This window comes from Astatotilapia calliptera, chromosome 19 (assembly GCF_900246225.1).
Source record: "Astatotilapia calliptera chromosome 19, fAstCal1.2, whole genome shotgun sequence".
Classification (NCBI taxonomy): domain Eukaryota; kingdom Metazoa; phylum Chordata; class Actinopteri; order Cichliformes; family Cichlidae; genus Astatotilapia; species Astatotilapia calliptera.
The window spans coordinates 16,995,732-17,012,785 of NC_039320.1; the positions used below are offsets into that span (position 1 = coordinate 16,995,732).

Genomic DNA, 17,054 nt, shown 5'->3' on the forward strand with positions numbered 1-17,054 from the left:
GATAAGGGGCAAAGGATGAGAGGCGTTTGGAGAGTCTGGAAATGGATGTCAGAGAGGCAGTGAGTTAAATAAAATAGCTTCAGGAGTGAGAACGCTACAAGCAAGGTCAGAGGAAATTAAAAATAGGACAGGCGTACAGGCAAAGAACAGCCATATAAAGCTTTTCTGTTAGTCAGCCGCCCTAGAGATGAGATGAGACAGAGCTAAGAGTAAAAAAATGTCTTTGCATAACTCAATACGTCAAATGATTACGTCTCGGTCTAAAAAACATTCACCCTTGAAGCGCTCGGATTTCCAAACAGATAGAGATGCTTGTCACTGCTATTGGATACTGGTGTCATAACCTGAGATTACCTTGACAGTCTAAAAGGGTTTTCTCAACCGATGCTGCACCACACAGCCTCTGTTTCCATGGTTACAGCCCCAGAAAAAGTTTATAGATTATGACGGATGCTGTTGTCGGGTGTGTTATGAGTGTGCATCCATGTCGTGTGCGCGTATAGATACTAGTTACCAGACGTCCGTTGGTTATGTAACACAACACTGCGCCATGCATACAAAGGTTTTTCTCAATGACACAGCTTAAATATGGCAAAGATTTGAACTGGAATAACCCTGGCAAACGTCTGCACAATATGTTGAGATTTCTAATGTTGAGGATTTGGGCGGCCCAGAGGAGGAAAAAAAACTTGAAAAGCCAACGAAAAGAAATGCAATACGGTGCAACACCCTTCTCATACAGATATAATGTGAGTTTTTTCTGAAAAAAAAAGAAAAGGCTTAATACTCAGGGCAAATCAGCCAGACAGTATCTCATTTGTGGTGTTATAGTGTGTTTATATGTGTGTGGTTGCTGCCTGGCCTAAGATAATGCAGGAAAAAAACATAAGTAAGACATTGAATATCAAATAATTAGATTTTGAATGTGGAAGACTGTCATTCATCACTTCCTGTGTTCATTCACATTGAGCCAGTGCTGAGAAAAATAAGCAGGTCAAAAGGCAATGATGGTCCTGAAACCTCCTAAAATTAAACACACATCAGTTGAAACAATTGTACTGATCATATGTAGATTATATGCAAACTCAAAATAAACAACACAGTGAGAACATAAATTTGTTTTCTTTGTGGGCATCCACTGAAAATCTGAAGTTAGCAAAAATATGACATAGTATGCTGCTTCGCATCTCAGAAGCAACTGAAGGAAATCTGGATAATGACTGCCCCTGATCTGAGAGTCTGAGCCTTTGTAAGCAAAGAGTCATACACAGCAATAGTGAATATTGTACTTGTGACCTTTGATTGGTGTTTAATGCATGCTTGGGGTTATTAGATATACTTTCTTGCATTTTTTTCTCAAAATATGTGCACATATTTCAACATCTACACATTTATGAGCTTTATTTTGAAAAATCTGAAAAGCAATAGTTTGATTATTTGCATTGGCCTTTATCTTTGTACTCATTGTACCCCAGAGCAGCTTTATGATTGCATTGGCCTTTATCGTTGTACACACTGCACCCATGAAATTCCTCAAATTAAGAATAATAACAATAACTATGATGGGATGTTTGTGTGGGTGTACTTGTGTTCTTTATCTGTCTTTAGGAGCAAAGTTTTGGAGTGGAGAGTTTTTGGAAAAATAAACATCTTTTAGCTTCTTCCTTAGTTTTCACACTCCTTCAGTTGTTAGAATTAGCTTCTATCCATCCATGGATTGCACAAAAGATGGCATATACCCTGGAGAGGTTGCCAGTCTATCATAAGGCTAACAATAGCTTTATAAAGGCTGGTGTTTGTTTATCCTGATGCACACGAGTGTTCAAAGGTATTCTGTCTCATCTTTCCCAACCATACCTAATTTGTGTATTCATTCCTATCATAAAAAGTAATGTAAAAACAATCAGTGACAGGTCTATCAAAAACCATAAAGCCTGTGATGAAAACAGACATAATTCATTAAAAAAACAAATACGTGAATAAGCAAGACTGAAAAAACAGTGAGCTTGATTTAGAGAGAACAAGGTAGATGCAGTTATTTTGCCTGAAAGCAGTTAAGTGAAAGATTAAAGTCATGCGCCTTACCATCACCATTTTCATTTGGGTCAGCCTATAACTGATTTAGGTTATTTTTTAAATAAATACACAAAAGAAAAATGGTATTAAATTTATGTGTGGTTACATGAAAATGGAACTGATTTAAATTTGGAAGCCTAGAATGAAAAAATATATAAATGCATTAAAACATAGAGCGAATACGAGATATAAATGTAGCATGCTGTTGCACAGAATCTACAGAACGCTCTTTTTTTAGTCTGTTTGTTGAGTTTGGTGAGCCACATATGCAGAGCTTTCTTGCATTACCTGCTGGCCAGGGTTAGATTGTAGGCCTCTGATGATAAGAAGCTCCATAAAGTGCTGCAGTAATTCTGAAACAAAAGACACCCTTCCCAATGCATCCCAAGTGTTGTTAAGGTCTGAAAGAAAAACTGAGGCCTTTTGGGTTGGTTAAGGTTAGGGAATGTATTATGTCAGTGAATGAGCCACACAATCATGAGTGTGTGTATGTGTTTGTATGTGTGTGTCAAATAGCCCTGAGGGGAGGATCTTGCTACAGCTTTTATGGGCAAGATGTGGCGTTGCTATGGCAAACAGTGCATCCGTCAAATGAATAACCAGTTGGTCTGTTTGTGCGTGTGCTCTTGCGTCTATCTGTGCATTTGCAGACGCATCACTGCCCTATCTTAAAAGATGTAATAAAGGTTAAGCAGCCTTTCTTTTTGATTTATGCACTCACTCTCTAACTCTCACACACATGCAGTATGCACTGCTGGTGTTTGATATCCACTTAAAGACACTGATGTGGGAATAATATAATTAACTGAAGTAATTTCTTTTTCTGTCTGTGTGTCTCTATCACCCTCCCTTTCTGGCAATATCACGCCATGTTGAGCTGGAGTGAGTAATGTGAGTACATCCAGACTGTAATTGGGTTTATGCACATCCAATTTCAGCCCAAGGACCTGCTGTAGGAGTTCGGCCATGTGCACATGCACACTCTTATTTTTGTCACTCTCCATCTAGGATGTGAGTCTGAAAAGCATAAAAAAAATCTACAAGCCAAAGGTCATTAATGTAGAAGATTTATGCATGTGTGGCCTTGTCACACTTTGTCAACTTTAGAAACTAAGAAGTATCGTAGTCCCTTATCTATAGAGAATACACCCTAGAGTTTATCAGACTGCTTGTCAGCCACAAAAAAGGATATAAAAAAGGCTACTCTGGGCTCTGAAGAAAAAATGCCTGTCACTCACTTTTACTTAGGTGTACTGAATAACTCATATTTATTAAAAATAATTATAAGGAAGAAAGGAACTACATAAGGGTTTTGTGATGTAGCCTATTTGAACACAGAAAGGTGTAATGTATAGCTGTAATATTCCAGATGACAACCAGTAAGTGCTTGTAGTTTGTAGAATTTTAAATGGCTTCTTATATGCAATTCTCGCCAGACAAGCCCTTCAAAGTAGTAACTCAACTGGGAAAGAAGCGGGGAGTCTCGCTGCTCCTGTGCGCGTCCCCGTCAGCGATGTGTTGGCGGGGTCCCTCCCTTCTCCCCGCTCGCCCCCGGAGGCTCGTGTCCGCCGCAGCTCGGTGTGTCCGCCAGGGGGCAGCTGTGTCTCGGTCTGAGGCTGCGCCGCTCCCGCTGCATCACAGAGAGGAAAATACCACCAGATGGCGGTTTAGGATTGCTGCTCTTCTCTCAAGGCGCGGTTCCGCTCGCTCGGCCAACTTTCAATATTAAAATACGCACGATATTAAAACGAAAATCGATTTTTTAGTTCGGAAGGTGATAATCGATTTGGCGATGGTCGTTAAAGGTGAGTGTCTTGTGTTTTTGTCGTGTTTTGTGCGGTGGGAAGTGAGACGGAACACAGATTAAAGATGGTGGACACAGACAGGGAACACTGGTTGGTTGGGGGATGGGCGCTAGCGGCTAACGGAGGTGAATGTGCTTTCTCTCTCTTCCTCACTTACATTGTAGCCTAGCGGAGCCGTTAGCTTGCGAGCTAGCCCCAAAAATTTTCGGCAAGACAACTTGATGGAAGGGCAAGTGTGTGCCGCAGCACCGGCCTGTTTTGCCACCGATTTCCACCCGGCGGAGGAGTTTGGCTTGTCAACAAATAAAGAGCCATGCGGTGTGACGTGTTTTCATGGTCTTTGCAAGGCAGGATTCAGAGCATCACCTTCTCTCATTTGCAGAGCCGTATTATGATTGTACAGTATTGCCCTCCTGCCGTGCGCTGCTTTCTTTGCTTTGGTTTGTCACCAGCTCAAACGCTACTTGCCACGTTGTTGTTGACATTGTTGTTATCAACCAATTGGCAGTTTTTCCTTTTGCATACGCACAAGATACACAACGTGAGATATCCCAGTTTCTACTTTTTTCTTTTTCTTTCCCACCCCCTTGTGTCAACATCAGCATGCCTTCAAGTTCCTGGGAGTCGTGGTGACTTTCCAAGCAGCAAAATAAACATGTTGCTTTATTAGTCAGTGACAGCACATGCATGCTTTTCAGTGCAAACATGCAGGACGGACTCCTGCATGTTTTACATAATTATTATGGCGCTTCTTCCCCCCTTTCCTGCCCCCTTCTGTGCGGGAAGCAGGCAACATTGAGCGGGGAAACATGAGTCACATAAGGGGGGGGGGGATGGGCTCCACCAGCTACCCCTACAGGTTTAAACAGGCTTCGGTCCTAGCTTCCCTCCAACACTGACCCCTGTGCAGCTCACCCAGTGCAGTCTAGTTAGGCGATCGGTTATAGTGGGTCAGAGTGCCTGCTGGCAGTTTGCATGAATCTCAGATTGTTGCATAACTGTTTTGTTTACAGTCAACCATGTGATTTCTCATGCAGGCTGTGTTGGTTTGCTATCTGCAGCCTGCTTGCCTTCCATTATCACACTGCAGAAATATACACTACGAACAAATAAAACATGATGGGACCTGGAAAGGGTTTTAGCTGTTAGGCTCTTGACTCATTTTTCACAATAAACCAGTGTAACAAGTATATCATGGTCTGTTGTCATCTGCAGATGTTAGGCTAGTTTTATTTATTTGTCTAAAATCCAAGCACATTCTGGGTAGACATTTTAATAGCAAAACTCCATAATATTGTCTATATATGTGTATTTCATAAAATTGTCATGCATATCGTGCTGTATAGTTATAATAATCAGTCGCTAAAATATCTTATAAATCTTTTTTTTAGGACTAACCAACAAGTGAGTACCTGGGAGATTGTGTATATCATAGCATTAATGCAAAAATATTTCTGTAAGTGCTTCTTCCATTGATTTGAATCATTGTTAATCTACTATGTTTGGAGAGTTAGCCTTCAAGCAGTCTTACAAATATTATTAGATTGATATTAAACTAGATTTTTATTTGTGGCGGTGGGTGTTCTTTATCATTTTCATGCTGCCACCAGACAAGTGGAATAGGGAAACTACCACTTCTGTAAAAATGTATTTAGGCAATTTATACAAATGTACTACTTGAAATTTTGTGGGGAAATACAGCTGACGGCTGCATTTATTTGACTCTGTGCTATGACTATATCTGCCTGACTGAAAATCTGTCCCAGCTCTGTTTGTGAAATCCTGAGTACATTCCCAATGAATGTCCTCACAAATTACCTCTTGATTACATTATTAGGTTGCAGTTTTGTGGTAATGTACATTGGGAGCAATTTTCTTTTAGTGAAATGCACATACCAGGGTTTTTCCTGTTTAAGAAAGGTCCATTGGGGTGTGATTTTGTGTGTAAGGTGAATTGGTCAGGACAGTTTTGGGTTTCTTGTTGTTGTTTTTAATGAATGTGCGATACCTTACCTAACATAAGTTGAAGGATTTTCCTGTGATTTATGGCTATTTAATAAACAAAAATGTCTTTTATCATTAAAAAAATGAACTTAAAAATGGTTACACATATTTCTATTACAATCCTAGAGATTTTCCTTCAGAGTGAGGCCCAAACCTGTTTGCCAAAATTAAACACACATGCACATGCATAACCACACACAATCACACTTCCCTGTAAGGCCTCACAGACAAAACATGTTTCAGTGGTATTTGCACTACAGAGTTTGTTTACTTTTCCAGCAGAAGAACCCATATAGGCTGTTGCCTGTTCCTGTACTATCCTAACACACTAAAACACATTGTAGCTGTAGTAGTAGTACAAGAGTGTTCCTAGAACGTAAATAGGAAAAACTGTTCTTATTTGATCCCAAATTACTGGTTAACTTGTATCCACCTTAATGGAATGTGTTTAAATGGTGTAATACTAGACACAGAGGTGCTCTGTTTAATAAAAAGTAAAATTTTAATGTCCATAAAATTGTCATTTCTATTTGCGGAATTCAGTGAGTGCTAAAATATATATCCTTCCCTTTGGCTTCAGAATACAGCAATTCAAAGCTGACACTGGGTGACATTTCTTGAGCATGTCATTGTTTAAACCTTTAAATAACAGAAGATTAAGGGAAATGGTGAATAATCCTTCCTCTGTTCCTCGAAATCGCTTGGCTCTTTGCCCTAGCTAGAAAGCCAAAATAAAAAGGACTTGGATATTAGTTGTAATTAGTATTATGAACACATAATGCTGCTTGTTGTAATTTTTAAATTATGGCAAATGTGTTGCAGAACGATTTTACGTCTACACTGATCTTGACGATAAGATACTGTAATAATTCAAGCATATCAGAGTTTTGTTTTAGACCTTGAATCAAATTGTAAAGAGCAGACCTTGATTTATGTTATGAGCGCTTGATCATTTCTTAGCCAGAGGCTTTCACCACTCAAGTGCAGCGTGCTTTTTGTTAGAGCCATATTCCTATAATGTTACAGCTCAGGGGATTATTTAATGGCTTTGACATTTGTCAGAGCTTATTAAATGGTGACCTTGATTTAAGATGCTGGAAAAAAATGGCACTATCATTGAAAACCAGCTTTCAGTGGTTTGCAAGAGTCAAAAAAAAGAAGAAGAAAAACAAGTAGTATTGTCATATGTGCAAACTCTCAGCGATTAGCCATGTAACACCTGAGAAGTGAGAACAGCACTGATTTATCGTTTCACATTCACAACGATGTTTTACTGAAGATAATGGAAGATCTTTTATAGGTGTATTTGGTTCAAAGTTCTGAATGAATTCATCCTATCAGCAATCGCAGAAGTCTTTGTTTTATTACTTTTATTGCTATGGTGATAGTTGACATATTTACTGTAGTAGAATTCCACTGTGCACACGTTACACCTTATTTTTTGAAGCGTAAGTTGTGTCACTGTGGTTGTGCACTATAAGCCCTGCAGCTTGCTCCTGTCAATATGGAATAAACCTTTGGAAAGCTTTTGAAATAGTTTTGTCACTGCTGGTTCGTTGCAGGCGTTCCTTTTGCGGTTTGCTGGATTGTAATTAGCCTCATTGCTGTTGTCAGACCTGTTGACTGTCAAGTAGAATGATGTTCTTTCAAAGCCAAGCTGAATTTATAGCGTTATGGCACAAGGGTGCAGGCAATGTGGGCCTTTTGACTGGTTGGCAATAGACAATGCATATCTGTATTTTCTAAAAAGTAAGTAAGTAAAAAGATGATAAATGTTCAATTTCTAAGTAAAAGTAACAAAATGAGATGCAGACAGAGCAGAGTACACACATAGGATTACCTGTATTAAAAACACTTAGGCTTGCAGAGCAGCACAGGTGACTCCCTTTTAGCTTAGCATGCACCTAACAGTATACACTAGATATATTAGTTGGCCCTTTTTAACTCTATGACTAACTCTAAAAAATTGCAAAATTAACTAAAGTTAGTAAGTTAAAGGGTGGGGTCCATTTGGTTGGAAAAATGCATGCCTGTCAGTTTTCTGTCATGCCACATGGACTTGTCCATACAGACTTCAGTGCACCAACTCTGCTTGCACCCATCAGCCAGACTTTAAATGAGTATAACAGGAATGACTAGTTGGCTCTGAAGTTTCCAGCTGTTCATATCCACAACAGAATATAATTGCCACTGTCACAGGCGGCGAGAGTAGGCGGGGTCATGCAGAGTGCGAAAGGGGAGAAATTTAAAAACTGGCATGGCTTTATAGAGGAACTGCTGTGTGTTTGTGGACATTTGTAGAGGTGGGGGGTATATGCATTTATTCACAAACTTTGACACATCAATTTTCCTTCAAAGATTTATTATGTAATATAGTTTATAAAGTGCTCGTCTGGAAATACTTAACAACCAAGGTCTCTTAGGGAAGTTTCTAGTTTAACCTGATCCAACCCTACACTAGTGTCTTGGCTTAGCATCACTGAGTTCATGGTGGCAACACATGAACTGGCTCTCTGCCTGCTGAGCCCTTAACATTGAGAACAGGAAAAGGAGTGATGTCACGAGTTGCAGTTCAAGACTGTGGCAATTGAATCTGTCCAACCAAGGGATGAAAGAGTTTTCGGTAAGGCAGCGGAATGACCCTCAATGACGGCCACAACGCGACCTGCACACCCAGCCAGTGGGGAAGTTCAAGACTGCAACGACCGGGTTGGCTGGTTAGCAGCAACTGAACTTTGAGGGAAGAGATTATGATTAGAAAACAATCCAGAGGGGAATAAAATAATTGTATTTGATTGTCTGTTAATATACAAAGTCTCCCACCCTAGTAAAGTTTATGTGAGCAATAAAATGTCTGTAATGTCCAAGTCTAATTTCAGCGTGGCTCTGGACATAAGATAGATAAGTAAACAAAGTGAAATCATGTTAATATTTGAATATACCAACTGGACTTAATATGTCAAATGGCACAGTGGGTTTTGTTTTTTGTTATAAAATTACTTACTGGAGTCTGGAAGTAACAGTGAGGAGTCTAAATAGGCTAGAGCATGATCATAAAGAACAACTGTACATCTTTTGTTATGGGTTATGTAATGCAATATACATGGACATGGAATGGCACTGCATCGATTGCCGGTTTGATTACCCATTACACATGCACAAGGAAAAATGTTTTGAAAGGGTCTTGCATTGCATAGTGTTTTCTTCTTGAATGAAATAACAAAGAATTGAGCTGCTGGCTAGGAGTAAGCTTTATTAACATAGAAGTGTGTGCTTGGGCATGCTGATGGCATTTTAAATAAAGATATAGAAGGCCATTAGTCGTTTCAATATTCAGGGAGCTGTAGAGATATCAAAGCCCACACTACAAGTGAGGAAATCTGGAAAAAAAAATTACAAGTCAAAGCACAGAAATATGTAAAGTATGTGTTTGCACTATCAACAAGAAACAAGAGATTTTTTTTGAAGAACTGTTGCTTTTGTTTGTTTGATTTTTAACTATCCTAGCTCACATTAAACCAAGATGTTACAATACCAGTCGATGTATATGTATATTAACCCAGTATTTTTCAGTATTATCTATTCCCTGATATAGTGCGTACAAAGGAATACTAGGCTGAGTATCATTGCTAGACTGTTTGAAAAGGAAAATGGCATGTTTTATAAATAATATAGTAATGCAATCTTGACATAATGATGGGTTTAATGAGATGATGTCAACTCATGAGGTCTTTACCATAAGGCAGCAAAATCTGTATTCAGAATCTATCTGTTAAAAGCTCCTCAGTTGTCAGGGTGAGCACTAATGAGAGGAGATGTGCTTTGCTCTGTGTATGCGTGAGAGAGAGTGTTTGTGTGTGTTTTTGGAGGGTTGTGATCTCTCACTGGTATTACTATATAGTGGCTCAGTGCTTGCTAGCCCGAACAAGCTGATTTTACCTCCTGACATGCAAGCGTGTTTGCTGACACAGCTCAGCTGTTTGGCTGGCACTGGCTGTCAAGAGTCAAGAGCACAGAAAATAGTATAAACCATTTATTTCCAAGAGTCAAGATCTTAATTTTTCTTTTCAGGAAGAAAAATTGTATTCCATCCTGGATCTGAAAGGTTTTCTTTGCAGTGTTTCAACATATATAACATATATTTAGGCTATTTTGACTCCCTGATATGGGACTATTATAGTTACCCTGACAGTGTTTCTACATCAAAGGTTTTTCAGCTGTGTTTTACCGTCATCGATGTCACAGCTTAAGTGATGGAACGACAGGCTGAGTAATAGTTTCCATTTTACTGGCACTACCTGCCTGCGACTTGACGGCTGTTTTTTGAGCTTCAAGTCAGTTTTTCTGATTTTTTATTTTTTTAATTTTTTTATGTATAAGCTATTCAGCTGTTAGCAGCTGTGACTCTGCTAATGTTCTAACAGGGCTAAGGCTTCTGATAGACTCAATTTTCCACTCTTAGTGAATAGTGGAATGTATTATTTTCTCAAATAGGTCACATTTTAATACTCATCTGTATCTTTTGCAGGTGACTCAAATATATTTGTATTCTATGACACTTGGTCTATTGTCGATAAAGGTTTTACAGTGCCGGACGTTGGTTGTTCTTTGTATTTCCTGTTTTAATTTGACATTTTAAATCACCTCAGATTTTCCATTCTGTTTCCTTCCAGACTTTTGTGCTTGGTCTCCCCAACCTTATTCATTTAACCTGTGTTCACATAGCTTGTTACAGTTGTAGCCTTTTTGTTTTTCAGTTTCTGCCCTTCACTCTTAAGTGTATTTTTGCATTAAAGTGTAATTATGCTTGCTACTTCTACTTACCTAATGGATTTAATAAAATTTAAATTGGTAAATAAACTGTAAAATATGAATAACCTTTTACTTTTGATACATAGAAGATTGTAGTAGATCACAAATATCAACTGCATGATTGCTTGCTTCCTTATTTTTCAGTCAAGCTCTATCAGTGATGTGAAAATCCATAGAAACATGAGACAACAACAGCATAACAATGTGCCCCCGAAGTTTCCTCTTGCTGGAGGCATAACAGGTGAAACATTGTTTTATTTCCATCATTTAAAAAAAATATCCAGCAACAAAGTGGGGGTGTTTTTGTCACCTTTTGCACATCTGCAGTAATAGTTTGAGATTATTTCTGTGGGGGCTGTTAAATATTAAAAGTTCATAAACATTAAACAGCTAGATGACATTTTCAATACGGGCCATATTTTGCAGGAGGAGTAAAGAGGAAATCAGTTTAAAACATCATCTAATTTCCCACTCTATCACCTAGAATTACACATTGTTTAAGTAGATGTTTTGGCGTGCGTCATCTGTCTTCTGCTGTTAGGGCAGACGATTTTGTTCCTGTCTGATTGGATTTCTTGCTCTGCTGAAACTGACAGCAGTTCATTTTACATCAGCAATGTAAAGTCGAGCTTTGTGGACTGGAACACCTTATTAAAAACCAAGCCTCTGACAGCCAGCTTGAAGAAATGCCTGCCCACAGCACTTCTTCTCTCTCTGAATGCAGCAGAGAGTTCAAGGTGGCATTAAAAAGTAGTGCAAGCAGTGAATACTATATGGTGGCTATCTTATGAGTAAATTCCCCAAAATTATAATAAATAACTAATAATATGTAATAAAGAAAAGTTGTAAACATTTGCGTGACCTACCGATGCACAAACAAGCGTATGTTTGCTGGTCTACTAAAAAAGTAGGGCAACACTGTTATGTAATGGAGAAAAACGATATAGAAAACATCACAGTTCATAGTAAATTCTAGGTTAATATATTTGTAACAAGCTGCATATAATTGGAATATATTTTTTAAGAACATTTATTTTGTGCTTCTTTTTCTTCAAAAGAGGCATAGATTATTTTCACACAAGTTGCTGGTAATCAAATTGCTTTATAAGTGACTGGCTAGTGATAATTAGGCTGTAAAAATAAATGATGCATGTATGAATAATAAATAAATCAACTTTTTAAAAATTAGCTTCCAATTTTATCTTAAAAAACATCACCAGGTTAAGCTATGTTCGTATCCCCCAGGCAGCTGTTTCCACAGCTCAGGGCATAAAAAACAAAAATAAAAAAGAAGAAAAGCTTGCTGCACCGAATAGTCTGCGTTTCTCAGTTCCCTAATCCCTGTGTGAAAAATTTCTTTTAAAGCAATAGCCAGCAGTATAATAAAGAGAAAGTCCTGGATGTGCATAAACATTGATTGAGAGGTGTGAAATGTATCTGCGGCTCCTCCAGGACTGTAGTCCATAAAATGAAAAGAGAGATTATGATGCATTATTGACTCGTTTTGAGGCATTTAGTCTAACCTCTGTTTTGCTTCCTTGCTGTCCGGGACATGAGTAAATTCCCGCCTCGGCCCGGGGGGGGGTATTTGATTTGTTATTTACATTCAGAGCAGTCCGATCTAAATTTGACACCAGACCAGACCTGCAAATCCTTAAGGTGTCATTTATACGACCGAGGTTAACAACCAGCTTCAAGCGAGAGCAAACACCACCTCCTCAGTATCAGCTGCGGAAGTGTTTGTCTCAGCGGTCAGTGCTATTTGTACACAGTCTTACTTAATATTGATTCCCTGGCTTGTGCCAAGTCAATTCTCTGACTGTAGAGGGGGAAATTAAATGGTCACTACAATACAAGAATTGCAGCAACGTGAACTAATAGAGGGAGCTTTCCTGCAGGGTTGGAAGCTAAAACTAGTTTTAAAACCATGAAAAGTATTTTAGAACTTAAAAGTAAAAAAGTTATGGATTCATCCCTGCTTTAAACTCAACTGAGGCCTATAAAGAATCGAGATGTGACAGAAGATCTACTAATAGACGTTTGTTTGGTTTTGTTCTTAACTCTGCACTCATAATATTGGATTCCCATCTGCTCTGTGTGCTCTGGATTAGGAGCTGCCCTGCCCAATCTAGCTGATTATTTACAGATTATTTACCTGTAAACCTCTTTTTTTTTTTTTTTTTTTTTTTTTTTTTTTTTTTATAAATTTCCCTGCACATTGTCTTCCCAGTGCTGTCCACATACAAACCAAACCATCCAGTTCAGGCTCAGACAAACATTTCATGAACTGTTTCCTTAAACTTTTCAAATTTGTACTTGGACATGCTTGGATTACTTTGTATCAGCCAAAATGTCCAGGTATGGTCAGTGTTTAGCTCAAAACTCAATGTCAGTGAGCCCAAAAAAACAACAATAACAAAGATTTTTGAGTATAAAATCTAGTTTTTAATCTTTGCATGTAAATACAATGACAGTATATTTCTGAGTTATTCATTTCTTTGTTGGTAACTTGGTGGTGTTTGAATTCTTAATCTATCCTTATTTAAAAACCACAGATAAGAAAACGTGGCTGTTTTAAGTTCTGAACAGCAAATCTTCACATTTGAGGACAGTATTTGCCAGCTTTGCTTGTTTAAGCATGTAACCTTTCAAAAATATTGCAGAATGTGATTTATCCAGAGGTTCACAACCCTGAGCTCTAGTTCTGATTTACCAGCATGTGTTTTTCAGTACACTTTGATTTTCATCCTGGGCTTCTTGAACAGGATTTACTGGGCGGTCTCCCTTACTTGGCTTTGTGCTCAGAGCCCAATCAGAGCTGCCAACCACTACTAACAGCAATACGTTGTATGGGAAGAGCAGTGTCCTGAGAAGAAATGCAGCTTTTCCTGAAGCGAGAACACAACTAGCAAATGCTTTTAATAAATGTTCATACAGTTATTGACACAGTTATTTTATAAATTCATTCACAAATCACTATATCTACTATAATTGTGGTCATTAGATAAAGAACAGGAAAATATCATATATATATATATATATATATATATATATATATATATATATATATATATATATATATATATATGAATGAGAGAGAGAGAGACTTTAAAGCTTTTCAGCTCTAAATCCAAGGGCTCTCTGAATGCATTATTATCTACCTAATCGTTTTCAAAACCACTGAAAAAACATCAACTGAAAGCCTGCACACTGTTTCTTTAAATAGTTTGTCGATGATTGCCACAAATACCAATGGCACAAAATGAAAAATCATTAGTTCTGCTCTTAGCAGTCATATAAACGAGCTATTGTCCAAATGTTGTCAGTAACGCGTGTCTGCAGTTTGACTTGCTGCCTAATGGACTTGGTGGCAGCACAGATATAAAGTAATGATCTCTTTATTATGTGTTTTCTAAAACACTCCACCGCTAGTAGAGAGAAAGCTTCTGTTCTTTTCTCAGCTAGTCTAAAAACATTATTGAATATACCACTGAGTACGAATCCAGCTAGCTGCTCTTTTCTTTGTGTTTTTGTTTTAAATGTCTATGTCTTGACATTTGTGTCAGACACCTGGCTGAGATTTACATACTCTACCTCCTTGAAGCTCTCTTTTAAATCGGCCATCTGCTTCAGTCAAAGCTCGCTAGCCTCTTCTTCTGAATCACTTAGCTGCAGTCTGTATCTGGGCAGTCATTTTCTCCTCAGCTGCCTGCACGTTATTGCAACATTACAGCATTTTTTTTCTTCCTTTTTTTTTTTTCTTTTTCTTCTTCTTATTTTTTTATTTGCTTTGACACACCTGCCTGCTTAGATTAGCAAGCTTCTCACTCCTGTGAAGTGTTCAACATGCCACTAGGATGATTAGGAAGTAATAATAGTTATCAGAACTAATAGCTTCCATAGGTTGTGTGTGTGTGCATGTGTGTGCATGTGTGTGTGTCCTGCGCCTGTCCTGCTTTTCTTTCCCACTCCATCAGAATATGAAGTATAGACTGTAAATCTGGGCCAAGGTGAGAGAGGGTGCCCAGACAGATGAGAGAAGAACAAATTAGACACTGTGCTCCCCTCCCTCTCCCCCCTCAGCACTGCTGTCACACTGTCTCCTTTTTTTCCCACCTTACCCCCTCCTCCTGTTTGCCCCCTGATCTCCCCCACCCTCTGTCCTCAGTTTCGTGGCTCCATTTTGCGTCCGCTACAACCGAGCAGGCAGCCATTGCACGCACAGAGGGAGAAACATTTATTGCCTCTTCTCTGCTTCATCTGTCTCTCTTAAGCTGTTCCACTGCCATGCACCCTCCCCCCTCTTTTTTTTTCTTTTCTTATGATCTGTTTATCCTTTATTCACAGAGGTAGTTCTCAGGAGATTGGGAAAGAAAATCTATTTTTCAGCAGAGATCTTATCAGCGAGTGCTGTTCACACAGCATCCTTCCCCTCCCCTCCTCTTTGCTAGGTTTAATCTTTGTGTGCTGCAGAAAACCAGCATACAGTAGTTTGTGGCAATAACAGATGGCTGTGCATGTGTGTGCTTGGTGACTGTGTCTCTGTGTGTGTGCAGGAACATGACCATGACTTTCTATGTTGGATAATGTCTGGTAATCTCCCGTGTGACATAATCATAATCTGGTTAAACCAGACAGCCACAGTTGGCCTCAAGGCTGTTCCGCATTATAAGGCCATGGCTCCTTGCTCTCAGTATGTATGGAGCCTGGCAGCATGATAAAGTGCAGTTATTGTCCTGGCGTTTCAGCTTGTAGACGTGGCCCACGGGGACCAATTTTGGTTTAAGCTTAAAAGTCCGGGGCTGTTTGGCCATCACTGGAGAAGTTTTAAAGGCTTGGGAGCTGCTGCTTTTGTCTTTATTGCAGCTGAGAGCAATAAAAAAAAATCACTTTTTGTTTACTTCTTTGACACTGTGATTATATGCTGGGCCTTATTCCCACAATCCTTGAGAGAACAAAAGCAGAGAAAAATCAGTAGGTGAGAAACACACTTCTATTCATCACTGTAAATCAAAAGAATCTCAAGGTAGCTGTATTTGTTTAAAAAAAAAAAAAAGAAGAAGATAGTTTTCTAAATCCAATGTACACTACCTGTCCTACAGTATAACAGATATGATTACCAATCCTCTGGTGACACTGTGGAACAGTATAGTCATATGGGACAAAACAAAAATGCTACAAAATTGGTTAAAATTTCATTAAATTTGATTAATCTACTAGTTTTACCTCAAGCACACCCACCTCTGTTAACAATTGTTTGATAATAGTAATGGCTCAAACATCAGCCTAATGTTTTTAAAATTAGGATGTGCTGTGCTTGTCAAATTTATTTGACCATCTGTCATGAAAATAAGAAAACACATGTTGTCAGAAATATGACAAAAATGTGTTTTTAACTGTTTGTACCTAAACTCAGAGAAGTCATAAATTGGTGTCATTTATTGATTTCAAAATGCAAACTCATAGCATACTGTTGAGTGTTAGTGAGGACACACTGTTTAGGTGCCAGCTCACATGAATTAAAAGTGTTGCTTGTACGCGTTGTACTTTTGCTTTGCTGAAACTACACATTTGTTGTTGGTTATTGGGTACGGCACGTACGGATCATGCAGGTTACTGCCTGCTGTTGTCATCCTTTGTTTATCTTCCTTGTTTTTCTTTTACAAGCATAGTTGTGTCTGGTCTGCCAGCGTACTTCCAGAAGAGTGGCTCTCTGTTTTATTTTCCATCTATCATAATTGTTTCTCGACTTTCGCTCTGGTGTTGTCTTGAATGCCGTGCAAGGTAGTAATTTAAATTGTAGAAAGCCAGCAAATTGGCATATTAAATCAAGGCGCAGCATTACTTTTTAAAAGATGAACCAGTGTGTGAATGTGTGTGTGAATGGGTGGATGACTGGATATGTAAAGCGCTTTGGGGTCCTTAGGGACTAGTAAAGCGCTATATAAATACAGGCCATTTACCATTTGTTTCTCTTTGCACCTCATACAGATAGATGTTTTCTGCTTTTGGTTCCTGTTTGAGGCCAGATTAATTTAGAAAATACCAAGGGAAATAAACGAAAAGTAATAGCTGTTGTAAAGTAGCCACAGTTACTTCAGTGCTTCCACAGTTCTATTTTTAGTGGTGGTAACTGCTACTTTTAATCACAATAAAAATACATAAACCTGGCTCTCTTTATATTTTTCATCTCATGTTTTATTATTAACATAACAGTTGCTGCAGAGTAGCACGTCTTTCTGTTGCTAATAAAGTATTAATCTGCTTTCTCCTTCTTCTGTCATAATTGTTTCTTGACTTTCATCTTGTATTTCACACCTTAAGTGTGAGAAGCTGGCAGACTGGATTAAATTAAGA

At 38.6% G+C, this 17,054-nt stretch overlaps 1 protein-coding gene across 1 annotated transcript in view; it reads left to right on the forward strand.

The window, feature by feature from the left end:
- The first annotated feature begins 3,643 nt into the window (after nt 1–3,643).
- Nucleotides 3,644–17,054, forward strand: part of stag1a (STAG1 cohesin complex component a) — a 38,843-nt gene continuing 25,432 nt past the window's right edge. The window contains exon 1 of the mRNA XM_026151215.1: nt 3,644–3,881. The gene's annotated coding sequence lies outside the window, so the exon portion shown is untranslated. The remainder of the gene's footprint in view (nt 3,882–17,054) is intronic.